Genomic DNA, 16,080 nt, shown 5'->3' on the forward strand with positions numbered 1-16,080 from the left:
GTCTATTGGCCCCATTTTTTCAACACTCTGAGCTCACTTCATGATTCTGTGTCACACTTTGGTAATTCTCATAATATTTCAAACTTTATTATCATTATACCATTATGGTGATCTGTGATCGGTGATCTTTGATATTACTGTTGTAATTGTTTTGAGCTACCACTAATTGTACCCATTTAAGAAGGTGAACTTAATCAATAAATGTTGCATATATTCTGTTAATAATCAATAAACTTAATCAATAAATATTTGCATATGCAATAAGTATTTGCATATGTGAATGTTGCATGTTGCTCCACTCACTGGCCATTCCTCAACCTGTCTCCCTCTCCTAGGGTCTCCTGTTTCTTGAGACACCACGATATTGAAATCAGGTCAGCGAATAACCCAACAATGGCCTCTAAGTGTTCAAATGAAAGGAACAGTCACATGTCTCTCACTTTAAATCAAAAGCCATAAGTGATGAAGTTCAGTGAGAAAGGCATGTCCAAAGCCCAGATAGGCTAAAAACTAGGTTTCTTATGCCAAACAGTTAAGTTGCGCAGGCAAAAGAAAAGTTCTTGAAGGAAATTAGAAGTGCTACTTCACTGAGCACACAAATAATAACAAAGTGAAACAACATTATTGGTGATATGGAGAAAGTTTTAGTGTTCTGGATAGAAGATAGAACCAGCCACAGCATTTCATGAAGTTAAAGCCTAATGCAGAGCAAGGCCCTAACTCTCTTCTCTTCTATGAGGGCTGAGAGAAGTGAAGAAGCTACGGAAGAAGCTAGCAGAGGTTGGTTCCTGAGATTTAAGAAAGAACATCTTCATAACATAAAAGTGCAAGGTGAAGCAGCAAGTGCTGACAGAGAAGCTACACCCAGTTATCTGGAAGATCTTCATTTCTGTCTTATTTTAAGAAAATCTAGCTAAGATCATTGATGAAGGTGGCTACACTAAACAGCAGATTTTCAGTGTAGACAAAACAGTCTTATATGAGAAGATGCCATCCATCTAAGGCTTTTATAGCCAGAGAGAAGTAAATGTTTCAAAGCTTCAAAAGTTGGTCAGGCATGGTGGCTCATGCCTATAATCCCAGCACCTTGGTGGCTGGATCACGAGGTCAGAAGTTCAAGACCAGCCTGGCCAAGATGATGAAACCCCATCTCTACTAAAAATATAAAAATTAGCCAGGCATGGTGGCGGGCACCTGTAATCCCAGCTACTTGGGAGACTGAGGCAGAGAATTGCCTGAACCCAGGAGGCGGAGGTTGCAGTGAGCCGAGATCATGCCACTGCACTCCAGCCTCAGCGACAGAGCAAGACTCCATCTCAGAAAAAGAAAATAAAAGAAAAGACTCTCTTGTTAGGGGCTAATGCAGCTGGTGACTTAAAGTTGAAGCCAATGCTCATTGACCATTCTGAAAATTCTAGGTCCCTTAAAAATTATGTCAATCTGCTCTGCCTATGCTCTGTAAATGTAACACCACCACCTGGATGACAAGTCTGTTTATAGCATGATTTACTGTATATTTTAAGCCCACTGTTGGGACTTCCTGCTCAGAAAAAAAGATTCCTTTCAAAATATTAGTGCACATTGACAATGTACCTGGTCATCCAAGAGCTCTGATGGAGATGTACGAAAAGATTAATGCTGTTTTCATACCTGCTAACACAACATGCATTCTGTAGCCCAAGGATTAAGGAGTCATTTTAAATTTCAAGTTTTATTATTTAAGAAATAATTTTGTAAGGAGATAGCTGAGTCACAGATAGTGATTCCTGTGATGAATCTGGGCAAAGTAAATCAAAAACCTTCTGGCAAAAAGTCGCCATTCTAGATGCCATTAACAACATTTGTGGTTCATGGGAAAAGGTCAAAATAGCAACCTTAACAGGAGTTTAGAAGAAGCTGATTCCAAACCCTCATGGATGACTTTGAGGAGGAGTTTAAGACTTCAGTGGAGGAAGTAATTGAAGATTTGGTGGAAACAGCAAGAGAACTAGAGTTAGATGTGGAACCTGAAGATGTGAACTGTTGCAATCTCATACTTGAATGGATCAAGCTTGAATGGGTGAGGAGTTGCTTCTTATGGATAAACAAATAAAGTGGTTTATTGACATGACATCTACTCCTGATGAGATGCTGTGAACATTGTTGAAATCAAACAAAGAATTTAGAATATTACATAATCTTAGTCGATAAAGCAGTGTCAGGGTTTGAGAGGAGTGACTCCAATTTCGAAAGAAGTTCTTTTGTGGGTAAAATGCTATCAAACAGCATTGTGTGCTACAGAGAAATCTTTTGTGAAAGGAAGAGTCAGTCAGTGTGGCATACTCCACTGTTACCTTATTTGAAGAAATTGCCACAGACACCCTATTCTTGCAACAATCGCCCTTATCAGTAAACGGCCATCAACACTGAGGCAAGAATCCCCATGTCACCCAGGCTGGAGTGAAGTGGCCGGATCTCAGCTCACTGCAAGCTCCGCCTCCCAGGTTTACGCCATTCTCCTGCCTCAGCCTCCCGAGTAGCTGGGACTACAGGCACCCGCCACCTCGCCCGGCTAGTTTTTTGTATTTTTTAGTAGAGACGGGGTTTCACCGGGTTAGCCAGGATGGTCTCGATCTCCTGACCTTGTGATCCGCCCGTCTCGGCCTCCCAAAGTGCTGGGATTATAGGCTTGAGCCACCGCGCCCGTCCTGTTAAGATTTTTTAGCAATAAAGTACGGTTTAATTAAGGTATATACAGTTTTTTAAGACATAATGCTATCACACACTCACAAGACTATAGTATAGTGTAAACAATTTTTATATGCATTAGGAAACCAAAAAATTTATGTGACTTGCTTTATAGTAATATTTGCTTTATTGCACAATATCTTTGAGGTACACCTGTGGATATAGACATGGATATTATATACGTACACACATAAATTTGTATATATGAGTGTATGTGTGTATATACATCCGCTGTCTATCTCTGTTGACAGGCCCTAGAAACAATGGCACCTTGTAGTAATCAGTGAAAATGCCATTTGCCACTAAAAGGAATCAAGCCCTTTTGAGAAATGGCTGATTCTGGAAAAATGTAAGATGAGTTAAGAATATGGTGTTGTGCCAGAAGAGTGAGAATGTGTTAAAAGAATGATGTAGATATGTCAAACGGACACAGGAACCAGCTTGAAAGGGCTTAGACTGAAAAAACCTGGACAATTTGCTAATCAAAGTAAATAAGCATAGTAAAGAAATACAATTCACAGAAAAAGAAATACAATTCACAGAAAAAAATAAAATCCATGATATAAATGGATAAATGAGTGAATAAATAACAAAACAGGTGATAAGAAAATGTTCTTTCGTACGGTAGAAAGCCAACCAATAATCATAGAAACAATTCCAGGGGTCAATTTAAATGTCAATCTTTGGTAACCATTATAACAATTGATTCAGGCAAAAATCTTCAATGGATGCTAAAACTAGCAGCTGGAAGTTTAAGGAGTAAGAAGATACTGAGGTAATCTTAAGGTACCCTTCCATGAGATTCTCATTAATTAGAAGCTAACTAACTAGTAATTTTATCATTTAAGAAACTCAGTAGACACCACCTTAATCAAGTGATCAAAATTCTCATCCTCAGAAATGAGACAAATAAGATACCGTATGTCCCCTGATATCATGCACTGAGAAGAACATACCACTTCTGTGATATTCTTGCCAAAATTTCATAACCTAAATCTAATCAAGAGGAAACATCAAACAAACCCAACTTGGGTGACCATCTATCAAATAACCAGGGCTTGCATTCTTCACAGTTGTCAATGTCATGATAGACAAAAAAGACTGAGGGACTGTACTAAATTAAAGCAGCCTAAACGGGGACAGCAACTGAAAGCAAAGCAGAATTTTCTGTTGCCATTAAAATATTATTAGTACATTTGGAAAAATACAAATAAGCCCTGATGATTTGAATATAGTGATGATGCATGAATATTACTTTCCTGATTTTGATAATTATCTTGTGGTTATGTAAAAGAATGTGCTTCTTTTGTAATAAATATGTACTCTAGTATTATAGTGTTTAGCAATAAAGTAGCATCCTGTCGGCAACTTTCAAATTGATCAGAAAAAATTATATATGTATATGAATATACATTCAGTATGTTACGTATGTTTGTATTTATACAATAGCCTCAAATTTCACTTCTCAGCATCCATTTCTAGAAATGGTTAGATTGGAGAACAAAGGCGCATATCCAGAGTGGGGGCTTCCTACTCCTTTCTTGTTAAATGTAGCTAATCTGCACAGAAGGGTCAGCTAGAGGCGAAGACATGGGAAATGGCAAGTGCAAGTTCCCCATCTTAGTGACCTGGGAGATACTACATGAAGCTCAAGCACATCACCCCTGTACCTGATCACAGGGTGGGGTGGGGCTAGGGAGCAAAAGAGACAAGCAGTTGTGCCATGGCTGAGCAGTCAGTGATCTCCAGTGCCTTAGCACTAAGCAACCAGGAAATACAGTCTTCCCAGTTTCAGGCTCCCACACATACCAAAACAGATGGAGGGTCAGAATTTCCCTTTCCAATATGTTGGGAGAAAGTTCTACCTCTCTGGAATGACATGGGCACGACATGAAAGGTTCCTCCCTATGCCTTAAAAAACCTGACAGTTCTTCAGCCCCTGCCTCAGGGCGGGATGGAGGAGAAAACTTGGGCCAGTGCCTCACCATCAAAAATGTCACACTATAGAGACCTGCAGGAGCTTCAAGCCTCGAGGCCTGTAGTCATGCTTGAGAAATAGCCTGTCTGGGGATGAGCCTTTGCTGGCTCGGTTAACAGTGACACCCTCTCTGCATACAACCAGAAGACTCCAGAGAAGGGAGTACTTCCTTCTCTCTCAGGTACTCTCAGGTAGACAAAAAACACCCCGTTGACCTCCATTCCCATCAATATCAGATACCTGCTTTCTCAAGTGCCTCTTCCCTAGATGACTCCATTCTTGATAAACTCAATAGTCACTGTCAATACTGCTAAAATCAACAGATAAAAGAGCTGCTTCAATATTGCTGGGCCCCAAAGCTGCTAAAGCTAGCCCCAATAACCTGCCCTGTCAATTCCAGCTGTTTCCTAAATAAATCTCCTTTACTTATAATCCAATTTCATCCTTAACCACAATACCATTTGCCTCTTGCCTAGGGGCACAAGCCATCCCTGACCGGCCAAACTAGCAGCCCAGACCACCTGCTAAGGACAATGGGGCTAGGCTTCCATGTGGGGCTGTACTTTTTAATGCCAGCCTTTGTGTAGTTACAGTTCATCCCTGGCCCCATTTTAGGCACCTCTATGTTGCTAGTTCCTTCATACGCCTCTGCTTCTTTTCCTTCTAATTAACTTCCAAACTCAGGGTGGAGACTTAGCATTGGTATTGTAAGAAAAGGCCAGCCTGACGCATGCTCCTAAGTGACGCATTCTCCTAATGTCATGGACAACAAGAAAAAAAAATTTTTGTCTTAGGGCCTGAACTAGTTTAGGCCACTTAGCCTGCCTGATAGGTCAGACTGCCAAGTAAGAGAAGCAAGAGTTGGGAGAGACATCTGTGCTTCCTCCCTTTTTAGGGGATAGTAATCTCATGGACTTGTAAAGCACTCCCCACCCCAAAACACCAGACCAAACAACTGTCTTGGTTTGGTCCACTGCTCTCACCAAGGTCCTCAAGGGGTGATTCCCAGGAAGTTAGTGGGAAAAGAAAGGGGAGTGAAGTAAAGATGGAGGAAAGCATGAGCAAGGCTGTCTAATTGAGCTGAATTTCACTGTGCTTAGCAGTGGGTTACTACCGCTGGGGGCCTGCAAGGAACGGTGGAGAATGTGATTCAAAATTTCTCCTCCAAATGACAAGTGATGTCTGAGTCTGGCAGAATTGTGGCACAGGGACCTATATCACCAGTTATCAAGGCAAGGAAATAAGCCCTGGTTTTACTGTATAGTGCCTAAAAAATAAAGCATTCTAGAAAAGCTAAATATTATATCTGCCTAATGTGCATTCTAGGAATAGAGGCTTGTCTGCTTTTCATTTTGAGGACTTCTGAGACTGCCTAACATGGCCAAGAAAACTCTTGGATATGCTTTGGTGTTTGGGTTGTACCAAGCTTATAAATAGTGGTATATTAGTTATCTATTGCTGCATAACCAATTACCCCTAAGGTTGGAGGCCTGAAACAACAAAGATTCATGATCTCAAAGTTTCTGAGTCAGGAATTCAAGAGCAGCTTAGCTGGTAGCTATGGCTCTGAATCTCTCGTGAGGTTGCAGTTAAGACTTGACCAAGTTGCAGTTGCCTGAAGGGCTTAACTGGGGTTAGGGGATCTGTTTGCAAGATGACTCACTCACATGGCCATTGGCAAGAAGCCTTAGTTCCTCACTGACCACTAGCAGGAGGCCTCAGCTGCTCTGCATCTAGCACCCTCCATGGGATGGTTGTGCATCCTCATGATATGGCAGACGTCCTCCCTCAGGGCAAGTGATCTAGGAAAGACAGGAAGATAGAAGATGCAGTATCTTCCAAGATCAAGTTTTGGAAGTCATACTTCATCACTTTTGCCCTATAATATTTTTTAGAAGTAAGTCACTAAAAATAGGTCCACACTTGAAAAGAATTAAGCTCCATCTCTTGAAGGAAAGTATATTAAATAATTTGTGACCATATTTTATTTAAAGCTACTCACCACAAGTGGGATGGCCTGGCCACTAGAGTCTGGAGAGTCTCGAACTGTAACTCCTTGAATTCAGCTGGAGTCATTACAGCATAGCAGAGTAGGGTGAGATTCAGGTTCCAATGGACTCAAGGGTGCGACCTGGCCAAGACGAGCTCCTGGGAGTGCCGCCAGTGCTGTCTTACAAACCCCACACTCAGAACGACTTCACCTTTGGTTTAATACTCTGTTGCCATCTTGAAATTAAAATTCTTGATAATTCTTAGTAATTTTGTCTTTGTATTTGTTTTGTAAGTGAAGTCCAGTGGTACCATGGAGCATGTGCAGGAGCAGAGGAGATAGCTACAATAAAAGTGTTTACTGCCATTTCTTGCTGTCCATTTGCGTATAGTGTTCATAAAATTCCATGAGCACAGGATTCTGATGAATCTACAATGCATGGGAGCTCAGAGGGGACTCAAATCAAGTACAATGTAAGTATGTTATGTCTATGACTAAGGACGTGGGGACCACACCACTGACAGTCCCAGGAGACCACATTTTTCATTCAAGCCAGAAAGAGGGCAAGGACATTCTAAGAAACAAGAATTAGCAAGGGACTCTGTCATATCCTTCATTACTCATGTTACTTCCTCTATTAGTCAACCACTTGCACTGAAAATGATACCATAGAAGGAAAGAGAAAGATAGGGCAAACCATTGTGCCTTTTCTTTTCAGTCCTCTCTTACTCATCAGTAAGTCAAAGGTGGAGAGTGTTGATAGAATGCGCATATTATTAAGAAGAAAAGTACAAATACTTGAATTGGTTTGGTGCAGTGCTTACAGTGTTCTGAAAAGAGCAAAATATATATGCATGTACAAGCTATGAAGTATAAATTGTGCGATTTCAGTAATCTCTCATAGGAGTGAAATACTCTTATTTTTGCATTTAAAAGTGTCATTGCACAATATCAAGATGAATGGTAAATCTATGCTAGTAATTTACCATTTCAATTTTTCTTTATTTAGAACATTAAATAGCAAATTGAAAAACAACATGACCATGACAAGTCAAGGGAGATTGTGAAAGAAAGAAAAAAGCTTTATATTTTACTACCTCTAATGACAGTTTTCCCCTGCCTCTTATTTCAAAAACACATTCAGTCTGTAGCATATAATGAGGTTATGTAACCTTGAACAGTAATAGAAATGGTCAAAATACAAAGACATGGTAATAGGGAGCTGAGTGTAAAACATAAAAAATAGCATTCTCAAGTAGTTTTTTCAGAAGTCCATAGGTGTTGCTTATAAAACAGAGGCTACAAAGCCTTGAAGAAAACAAGTTCACAGGAGCAAGATGTAGTTCAAGCTGAGGAGAGAAGCTGAGAGTCCTCTGCCGATTCAGGGGGATTGGGTAAAATCCAGGGAGAGAACGATTCCAATTTCAAGAAGAAAAGCAGTAGACGGAAAAAAGGAACTGAGAAACTGAGAAGCAGAAGTATTAGGTTGATGCAAAAGTAATTGTGGTTTTTGCAGTTACTTTTAATGACAAAAACCACAATTACTTTTGCACCAACTTAATATATCTGGTAGGCCCAAGGCAGTGGATCTGGTGTACAGATACTAGGGATGGATTGAAGGGAGAAAGGGGCAGAAAAAGAGACAACCAAATAGCTTAGACACATACGCCTAAGGCCAGAGCCTGGGCACCGGTAGCAGGGCTCAGTGATGTGGCCATGATCTTCAACTCAAAGAATGTTCAGGTAGGAGGGACCCCAGAACTCATCTAATTCAAACCTCTTATTATCAGTGGGATAAAATGAGGCACAAAAGGGGACATGACTTATCTAAAATTATAGAATTTGTGAGTAACAGAAGAGGATATTTTAATTTATGACTGTTCTGTTGTATCACGAAGTCAATTTATAGGCCAGTTGGGAACACCTAGGATCTATACCAGAGTATATCTTTCTCCCCTAGAAATAGAAAGTAGAAAGATGATCAGCTCCACTTGGAAATAGCAATTATGGTAAAAGAACTAGCTCAAAATTCCAAGCCCAAATTAACATCTGGTTCTCCAGCACTCATGAAGTTTAAGGCATGTGCTGGGTACAAGGAAAAAGCTCTAGGCTCAAAGATTGTTTTCCTGCTAGACTGTTTGGCCCCTTAGGGTCAGGGATCAAATCTGATTTACCTTTCCATCTCTAACACCTGGACAATAGTCATCTTTGACCATTTATTTTCGACAAGTAATTATTTTACTCCTGGGGTCCCTTGCATTTCTATTCTCCTAATATTACATATAAATTCACTGAGATAAGAGAAGTAAAGGGATAAGTCGGTGATCACAGAATGAATGAATTAAGAGCAGAATTCAAGTCTACCCTTCTTGGGCTCTTTCTCCTCACCATTGCTGTTGCTATTCCTTCCAAAGGATTAGGACAAAGGAAAGAGATGAAGCAAAAACTGATACAAAGTTGAGTAATAGTATAACAATTAAATAATCTGTAAACCAAAGTCTAGGAGAAATATCTATGAACTGGAATATGAATATGTAATAAGAGCTTCTTTAGAGTCTAAAACTGGACTGTTCATAGGCACATGGCATTTGCAGCATCTAAAACAAGGTTTGGCATATACTTCCCATTGCTACTAAAATAATAAATAGTATATCCTGTAGTAAGACTGTTCAGCAGCATATATCAAGTGCCAGCTTAGTGCTTCAAACTTGAGTTACGTTGACAGAAGCCTTCAAAACAATATTGTGTGAGATAAACACAATGGTTACAGTCTGTGGCCTGAAATTCTTTTACTGTGGGAAAGCCAATTTTAAAGATGATTTGAAGGTCAAATTAGGTCACCTCTAACATAATGTAACATTTACTGGACTGCAGTGGGCAAGGGAAAACAAAGAGGTTTTTGGAGAACTTAGACATTGGAGAATAGTCATGCTCTTGGATGGCATTATCCAAAGATGGTGGCAGTGAGTGGAATCCAATAATCATACTATTAAAAAACATAATCTGAGCTGTAGGTGAAGTAGGGGAGTGAGGGCCGTAGTCCAGAGGCCCTTCAGAGTTTCTCAAATCTTTAAATATCTTTCAAGAAGGGGGATCCTATTGCTCTTTCAGGACCATCATATCAATTTATTTTTGATACCAGAGCTCTAACTATACTATAAGTCACCAGAATTGACAGCAATTTATATGGTTGGATTTTTTTTAGTAACTAGGGAAAAAAATAAGTATCAGTTACTTTGTTGACCTAGCAGACCAGTCTTTGCAGAAAGAGGGATAAAGCATCCTTGATGAAGAATAAATAAAATTATACTGTGAAGAAATTTCCAACTGGTCAGATCAGGATGTAATTCTCTTGTTTGTGTTTTTCTTAGAAAGCATTTCCATTTTGCCTGGCTCTGGGAACAAAGCCAATGTCTGCTTTAGAGGAACAGAGATTTCCAGTAAGTTGGGCTGGCAATAGTGGCTGGGTGGGTGGGATCATAGGGAGGGTTTGTTGGGGGATAGTTCAGAAACCCATGTACAAGCCTAGAAAGGGCGAGGTGGTTGGTTTGCCTCATATTCTCAGATCAACAAGGCTTCTGAGACATGTTTATGGGACAGGGAGGGATGAGACTGAGTCAGAAGACAGAGCCTAGGCACCTCCAATACCCTTGCCTCAAATAATTAACAAACCACAAAAGCTGGGTGGGAAAGGAGGGAGGAAAGGAAACAGAAGTGAAGAGAGACACTGTTCTCCCACTCTCTGCTCGTTAGACCTAACGAGGTTATGCTTCATACTGGGTTTCACAATGGCATCAACCTCAGCCTCAGAAGCGTGTCTTACAACCAGTCCCTGGAGATCAAGAACCGTGTTCTTCTCTTCCTTCTCTCCAAATCACTTCCTTTTATCTATTTTTCCAGCATGGTGAACGGAAAAAAGGACACAGATCCAGGATTCAGAAAGGAAATGAGGACAGAGACTGACACTCTCTAAATACACAAAGGCAGAAGACATTTTCTCAGGTGGGTTACATACCTGCCTTATTCATATGATCTTCACAAGTCAGAAAACTTCGGTTTCAGTCCTGGTTCTTACACTAAAGTGTTGAATGACTGTGAATAAGTCCCATAAGTTCTGCTGTCCTTACTGAGGAGTGCAGAGTGTGTATAAAATGGGAACAATGGTATTTTCCCAGCTACCTTAGGGCATTGTTTCAAGAATCAAATGGGATAATACTCAAAGAAGTACTTGGTGAGCTGTGAAATGCTGAACATATGTAAGGAATTATTATTTAGCCAATAAACCTCTCTCTAAGACACTAGTCTCTGAGATTCCTCCATTGGAGAGATAGCTGTCTTCTCTATTTACCTCAAACATGTATTCTGACTCTAACCCAAAGTCACTTAGAAATTGGCCTCAAAGATCTAACCATAGCCTTGGCACCAGACAGCAAATCAGATCTCACTTCCTGCCCCTACCTTTATTTGCAATGCAGCTTCCAAAGCAAGAAACAAAATCTCAAGTTCCATTAATAATGAAACAAGGAGGCTCAAAAGCCTCACATCCTAACATTGGGCTCAGTGGAGAAGGAAGGAGCATCAGTGATGATGAGGAATGGTACAAGTGCAGGGTGAAGGTGGGAGTTGACCTTAAGAGAGAGCTTATTGTCCTGATTGGGATAGGAAGGTCTTAAAGAATGGTGTCTTCTGGGAGCCATCATTTTCCACAGATGGTCAGGAATGTCAAATCAGTCCTAGACAAAACTAGAGCCTCTAGAGAAGGAAATTACGAGAGACTGTGGGAAACTGGCAAGAAGAAATTTTGAAAGGAAGGGAGAACACTGAATCATTTGATGACCTGCCATGTGCCAGAGGCTGTCTTATACATGTATCATACATCTGCGATGTCATGTCCTCCAGCCTGCCTCCCGCCTCCTTTGCTGCTGCTGTGCTAAGCCATTGGAGAGCAGACAGCTCTGGGTGGTCATGTTCTAGTAGCAGAAACCCTTCAGGAATTCAGACAGTATCCACCCATTGACTGTTGGAAGAAAAAAAATCTGGGTCAAGATGAGAATTGACAGAGAAAAGGGAGGAAAGAAGAGAAATGGAGCTCAGGGTGGTGGTGATGGTAGAAGTGCATCTATTAGGACAATTTCCCAAGTAGCAACTCTGGATTCCTCCACTTGCTTACACAGTGTCTCCTTCCTATCCTTCCCTCCCCAGCCCTTGTCTCTACTGAACATCTTTCAACACTGGCCTCAACCACTAGATTCTATCATTGTGGTTAAAAGCTGAGATAAGCTTGGACTCAAGTCCTGCTTCCTCCTCTTGCTTGCTAGCTGTGTGGCCCTGCTATGGCAGTTAACACTAAGCCTCAGTTCCTCTTCTGTTAAACAGTGTTAATAATGCTTATTAAGTGTTTCCAAAAAATTGAAATACATTTTGTATATAAAGTGTTGAACCCAATGCCTAGTTTAATAATTGGAGTCTTTATAATTACTTTATTATTAATCATCCAGGTGTCATCTTGTAACTATCACCACTTTATCTAGGACAAACATTTATTAAGCGCTTACTACTCACTATTGGATTAGGCACTGAGACTGTGAAGATAAAACAGGTACAACTCCTGACTTCAAGGAGCAAATAATCAAATGCAAACAGTGGGGTGTGGAGACCACAAGGAGACATACTGGCTGTGGTCCTATATTTGAAGGTTGTCACATGGACAGAGGGGTAGGTTTGTTTCAGAGGCTCTGGTAGCGAAGAGCCACTCTGATGGTGAAAGTCAGGGCAGCTCCAGCTGCTGGGAAGCTGCTGGGAATTCTCATGAGTGGGGCTGAGTCAGGGATCCTGCAGAGTTGACTCCTGTCTGGGCACATGCTGTGCTCTCAGTGGTTTTCAGGCTCTGCTCCATGCTGATTAGACAGGGGCTTCGAGGAGGCATCTCAGAGGCTGTGTGGTGAGGGAAGGAGGGCAGAGGTGATATGGGCCCTCAGCCTCCTTTTGGGGGTATTATCTAGGGCAGCGTTGATTGTATCTGTTTTATAAACTGGAAATCTGAGTTAGACTCAAAGAAAAGATCAAGTTGCTAAAAACATTCCAAAACCGCCAGGTTAAATTCTTTCTAAGATCCTTTCCAAAGATGAGATGTTAGCATTCTCTAGCCTTTCTCAGTGCAGTGGTGTCTGAAACTGACACATCTCGGCATCATATTCGTCCATATTCAGAACCTGAAGCCTCTGTGAACATCCGTGGCTCTTCATCCATAGTTCTTTAATTCCGCCAGGTTTTTTGCAGTGTATTTCCTAATTTCTCTTTATCATCTCAATCCTTCCCCAGTTTTCCCATTAATGTAGCTCATTCTCACCAATTCAGAAATCAGAGAAGAAGCAGATCCAAAGAGAGGTTTAACCTGTTGAGAATTACTAGAGAAGCAAGTTTTCTGCTTGCAGAAGGACCAAGGGTAAACATAACACTAGGCCAGGCAACTGTTGACTTTACTTAACTTGAACCCTATTACATCAGGCTATAGGTCAGAGGCCAGGCTGCCAGAAATATGCAAAAATAACCCCTCTGGAGAAATGAGAGGCTGAGTGTGCCGCTAAGGGGGCCTCTCTCCACTGTGATGTTTCCAAGGGGCTGGAAGGGGACTCTCAGGCTGACAATAGGGCCTGGTATGAATTTTCTCATTACGGAGAACTACTCCCAGATGGAGCTGAGTTCTACATCCCAATACAATTTGGATGTGAACAGGAATTCAAGGTCATTGTTGCCTTCTTTATCACCTTCTGACAAAAAGCAAAATTCCTCGTTCAAAAAAGAAAAGAGAAAATGAAAGAGAGGGAAGGAGGGAGACAACAGAAGAAAGAAGAGAAGAGAAATCTTTAGAAAATAAAGATCACACACAGTAAACGAGTTCCAATGTGCTGCCTCGGAATAGCAGCCTGTGGCACAATCATGGCCCTGGGGCTTTAAAACTCTAAATATTTTTAATGGATCATAAATCTGAAACAGAACGTGAAGTTGTCAAGACCTATTTGCACCCCTACTGTTAGAAACAGCTGACCAGACAATTTAGCCACTGTATACAAAGCATATACCTCTTCATGTTTCCGTGTTTCTATCCAAAATACACCCATTTTGTCCTATGTCTTGGCCACATGTTAAGGGAAACGCCCATCTCTCTGTGAAAGCAGTCTGAACTAGCAATGTGAAATAATTACTCTGCAAACTCTTCTAATTGCAGTGATCTGTTTCTTGTTAAGAAAATGTCAAAACCTAATTTAATTATTTAATTCATCAATTCACCCATCTCTTTGAGTAAAAATGGGTTGAAATTATTATTTTATGATACTTCCTGTGTTTATAAGAAAGCATCCTAAGACAAAGTTTGCCTTATTCCTCTGCTAGGGAATTTGTCTCATATGCGACCTGGATATTTTGCCCATAATTCCAGGAACTCTGCCTGGCTGGACAGATGTTTGGAGCTCATCTGCCCCAAAGGGAGGAGAGAGTTATGCGGCACTGCCCTAATGAGCTGACATGGAACCTTATGTACATAGGAATAAGTTAAGGAAAGCATTTCCCCTTTACTTGAGTTATCCTCTGCTTGATCCTACAGAAATCTTCAGAGAGGAAGTCTTTGGAATGTAGCTGTCCTGTGCATTGATAGAGCAGTGCTTTATTTAGTGGGTTCCCCGACATTTATCTAGGCATATGTTCACAGCATGTTAAAGTGTCATGTAAGAGGCTCAAGATTTAGTTTCTTAGAGCCAGGCGCATGGGCGGAAGCCCACTGTGGTGTATGAACGGATGAGTTTCAGGCTAATACTCACATCCTTGCTTTTCAAAGCTCTGAACTAATTGATATCTAGACCCAAGAATTCACTAGAGATCATCAGCTTAATTACTTGGGAAATTGACCTGGAGAGCACATTAAAATCTGAAGCCAAAGTAGGTGGCAACCTTATATTTCCTCTTAAGTTGAAACGTTGGAACCCAAGGCTGAGTTGCATTTGCAGAGCTGATGCTTACTTAGACACGAGGGAAACTGTGCCTTCTCCTTGTCCAGGGATGGAGAGGCTCTTGGGGTTGGGGGCAGTGTGGAGAGTGAGGCCCTATGTATTCCGACTTTTAACTTTGTTCACTGCAGTCAAGCAGGAACATGGATCAGTGGATGATGATTCTTCTCTGTCTCATCAATCAAATAAATCTCCCCCTCCCATGCAGAGAAGTTAACTGGAGTGGAAGGAAGGTCAGAGTTCTCAAGAGTGATCCTGTAAGGGTAGAAGTTGCTTTCTTTGGAAACATGATACAGACCAGGGGTAAGAGAGAGCGCAGATGCTGAATGCTGGACACTAGCTGCCTGGGTTTCCATTCTCCTTCGGTCATTGATTGGATGAATTTAGAAAGGTTCTTATAACCTCTCTAAGCATCTGTTTCTTCAAAAGTAGAAAAGGGCCAGGTGCAGAGGCTCACACCTATAATCCCAGCACTTTGGGAGGCTGAGGTGGGAGGACGGCTTGAGCGCGGGAGTTTGAGACCAGCCTGGACAACAAAATAAGACCTCGTCTCTACAAAAAAAAAAATTTTTTTTTTAAATTAGCTGGGCATAATGGCATAGGCCTGTAGTCCCAGCATCTCGGGAAGCTGAAGTGGGAGGATGGCCTAAGCCCAGAAGCTCAGGCTGCAGTGAGCTATGATTGCACCACTGCACTCCAGCATGGGCAATAGAGGAAGACTGGCTCAAAAAGTAAAATTTTAAAAAAGTAAATAATTTAAAAAGGGATCAAAATCGAGCTTTTAAAAAAATAGTGTGATTTTTTTTCATACTATTGCTTAAAGAAACAGTGAGTTGAAGTCTTCGGCACAATGCATGAGCAACAGAGAGGGCTAACAGCATATTCACTATTCTGAGTTATTTGATTACTTGGGACAGAAGGGATGGTCTTTTTGTTTTAATAGACCAATCATTATGTTTAATCAGCTTTCATTTCTGAAATATCCCAGTATTTTGGATATATTCCGTATTCTTTTTTTTTTTTTTTTTCTCTAAACAGCTTTATTAAGGTAGGGTTGGTAAACAAAAAAAACTGTACCTGCTACTGTACAATGTGATGAATTTGGACATATTCAAAGGGTTGGGGTTTGCAGGGAGCCTTCTTTCTTGTTCCTTTTTTCTGCTTTCTGGTTTCTACTGTTGTCTTTAAGTTTCCTGCTTCACACCCATGCTTCTGTGCTTCAGTGATGACACAAGGATAGAAGAAGCCAAATCTGTTGAGACAGTATGATGTAGGCAAAAATAAGCAACTTTCTGCTAAGACTCGATCTTCAAAAATTGAGCACCCATTTTGTATAGAGCAAATCAGGACAGCAACATACAGAGTATACTCTTCTGTACCCA

The 16,080-nt window shown here is 40.9% G+C and overlaps 2 long non-coding RNA genes across 4 annotated transcripts in view; one reads left to right on the top strand and one right to left on the bottom strand.

The window, feature by feature from the left end:
* Positions 1-12,140, top strand: part of LOC126932461 (uncharacterized) — a 30,371-nt gene extending 18,231 nt beyond the window's left edge. The window contains exons 4-6 of the long non-coding RNA XR_007718190.1: positions 336-7,168; positions 10,067-10,135; positions 10,596-12,140. This is a non-coding gene — a long non-coding RNA (uncharacterized LOC126932461). The remainder of the gene's footprint in view (positions 1-335; positions 7,169-10,066; positions 10,136-10,595) is intronic.
* LOC126932460 (uncharacterized) overlaps positions 6,428-16,080 on the bottom strand; it is a 408,483-nt gene continuing 398,830 nt past the window's right edge. For all 3 annotated transcript variants that reach the window (XR_007718187.1, XR_007718189.1, XR_007718188.1), the window contains exons 4-5: positions 15,776-15,950; positions 6,428-6,507 (exon numbers count right to left, since the gene is read on the bottom strand). This is a non-coding gene — a long non-coding RNA (uncharacterized LOC126932460). The remainder of the gene's footprint in view (positions 6,508-15,775; positions 15,951-16,080) is intronic.

This window comes from Macaca thibetana, chromosome 12 (assembly GCF_024542745.1).
Source record: "Macaca thibetana thibetana isolate TM-01 chromosome 12, ASM2454274v1, whole genome shotgun sequence".
Lineage (NCBI taxonomy): Eukaryota > Metazoa > Chordata > Mammalia > Primates > Cercopithecidae > Macaca > Macaca thibetana.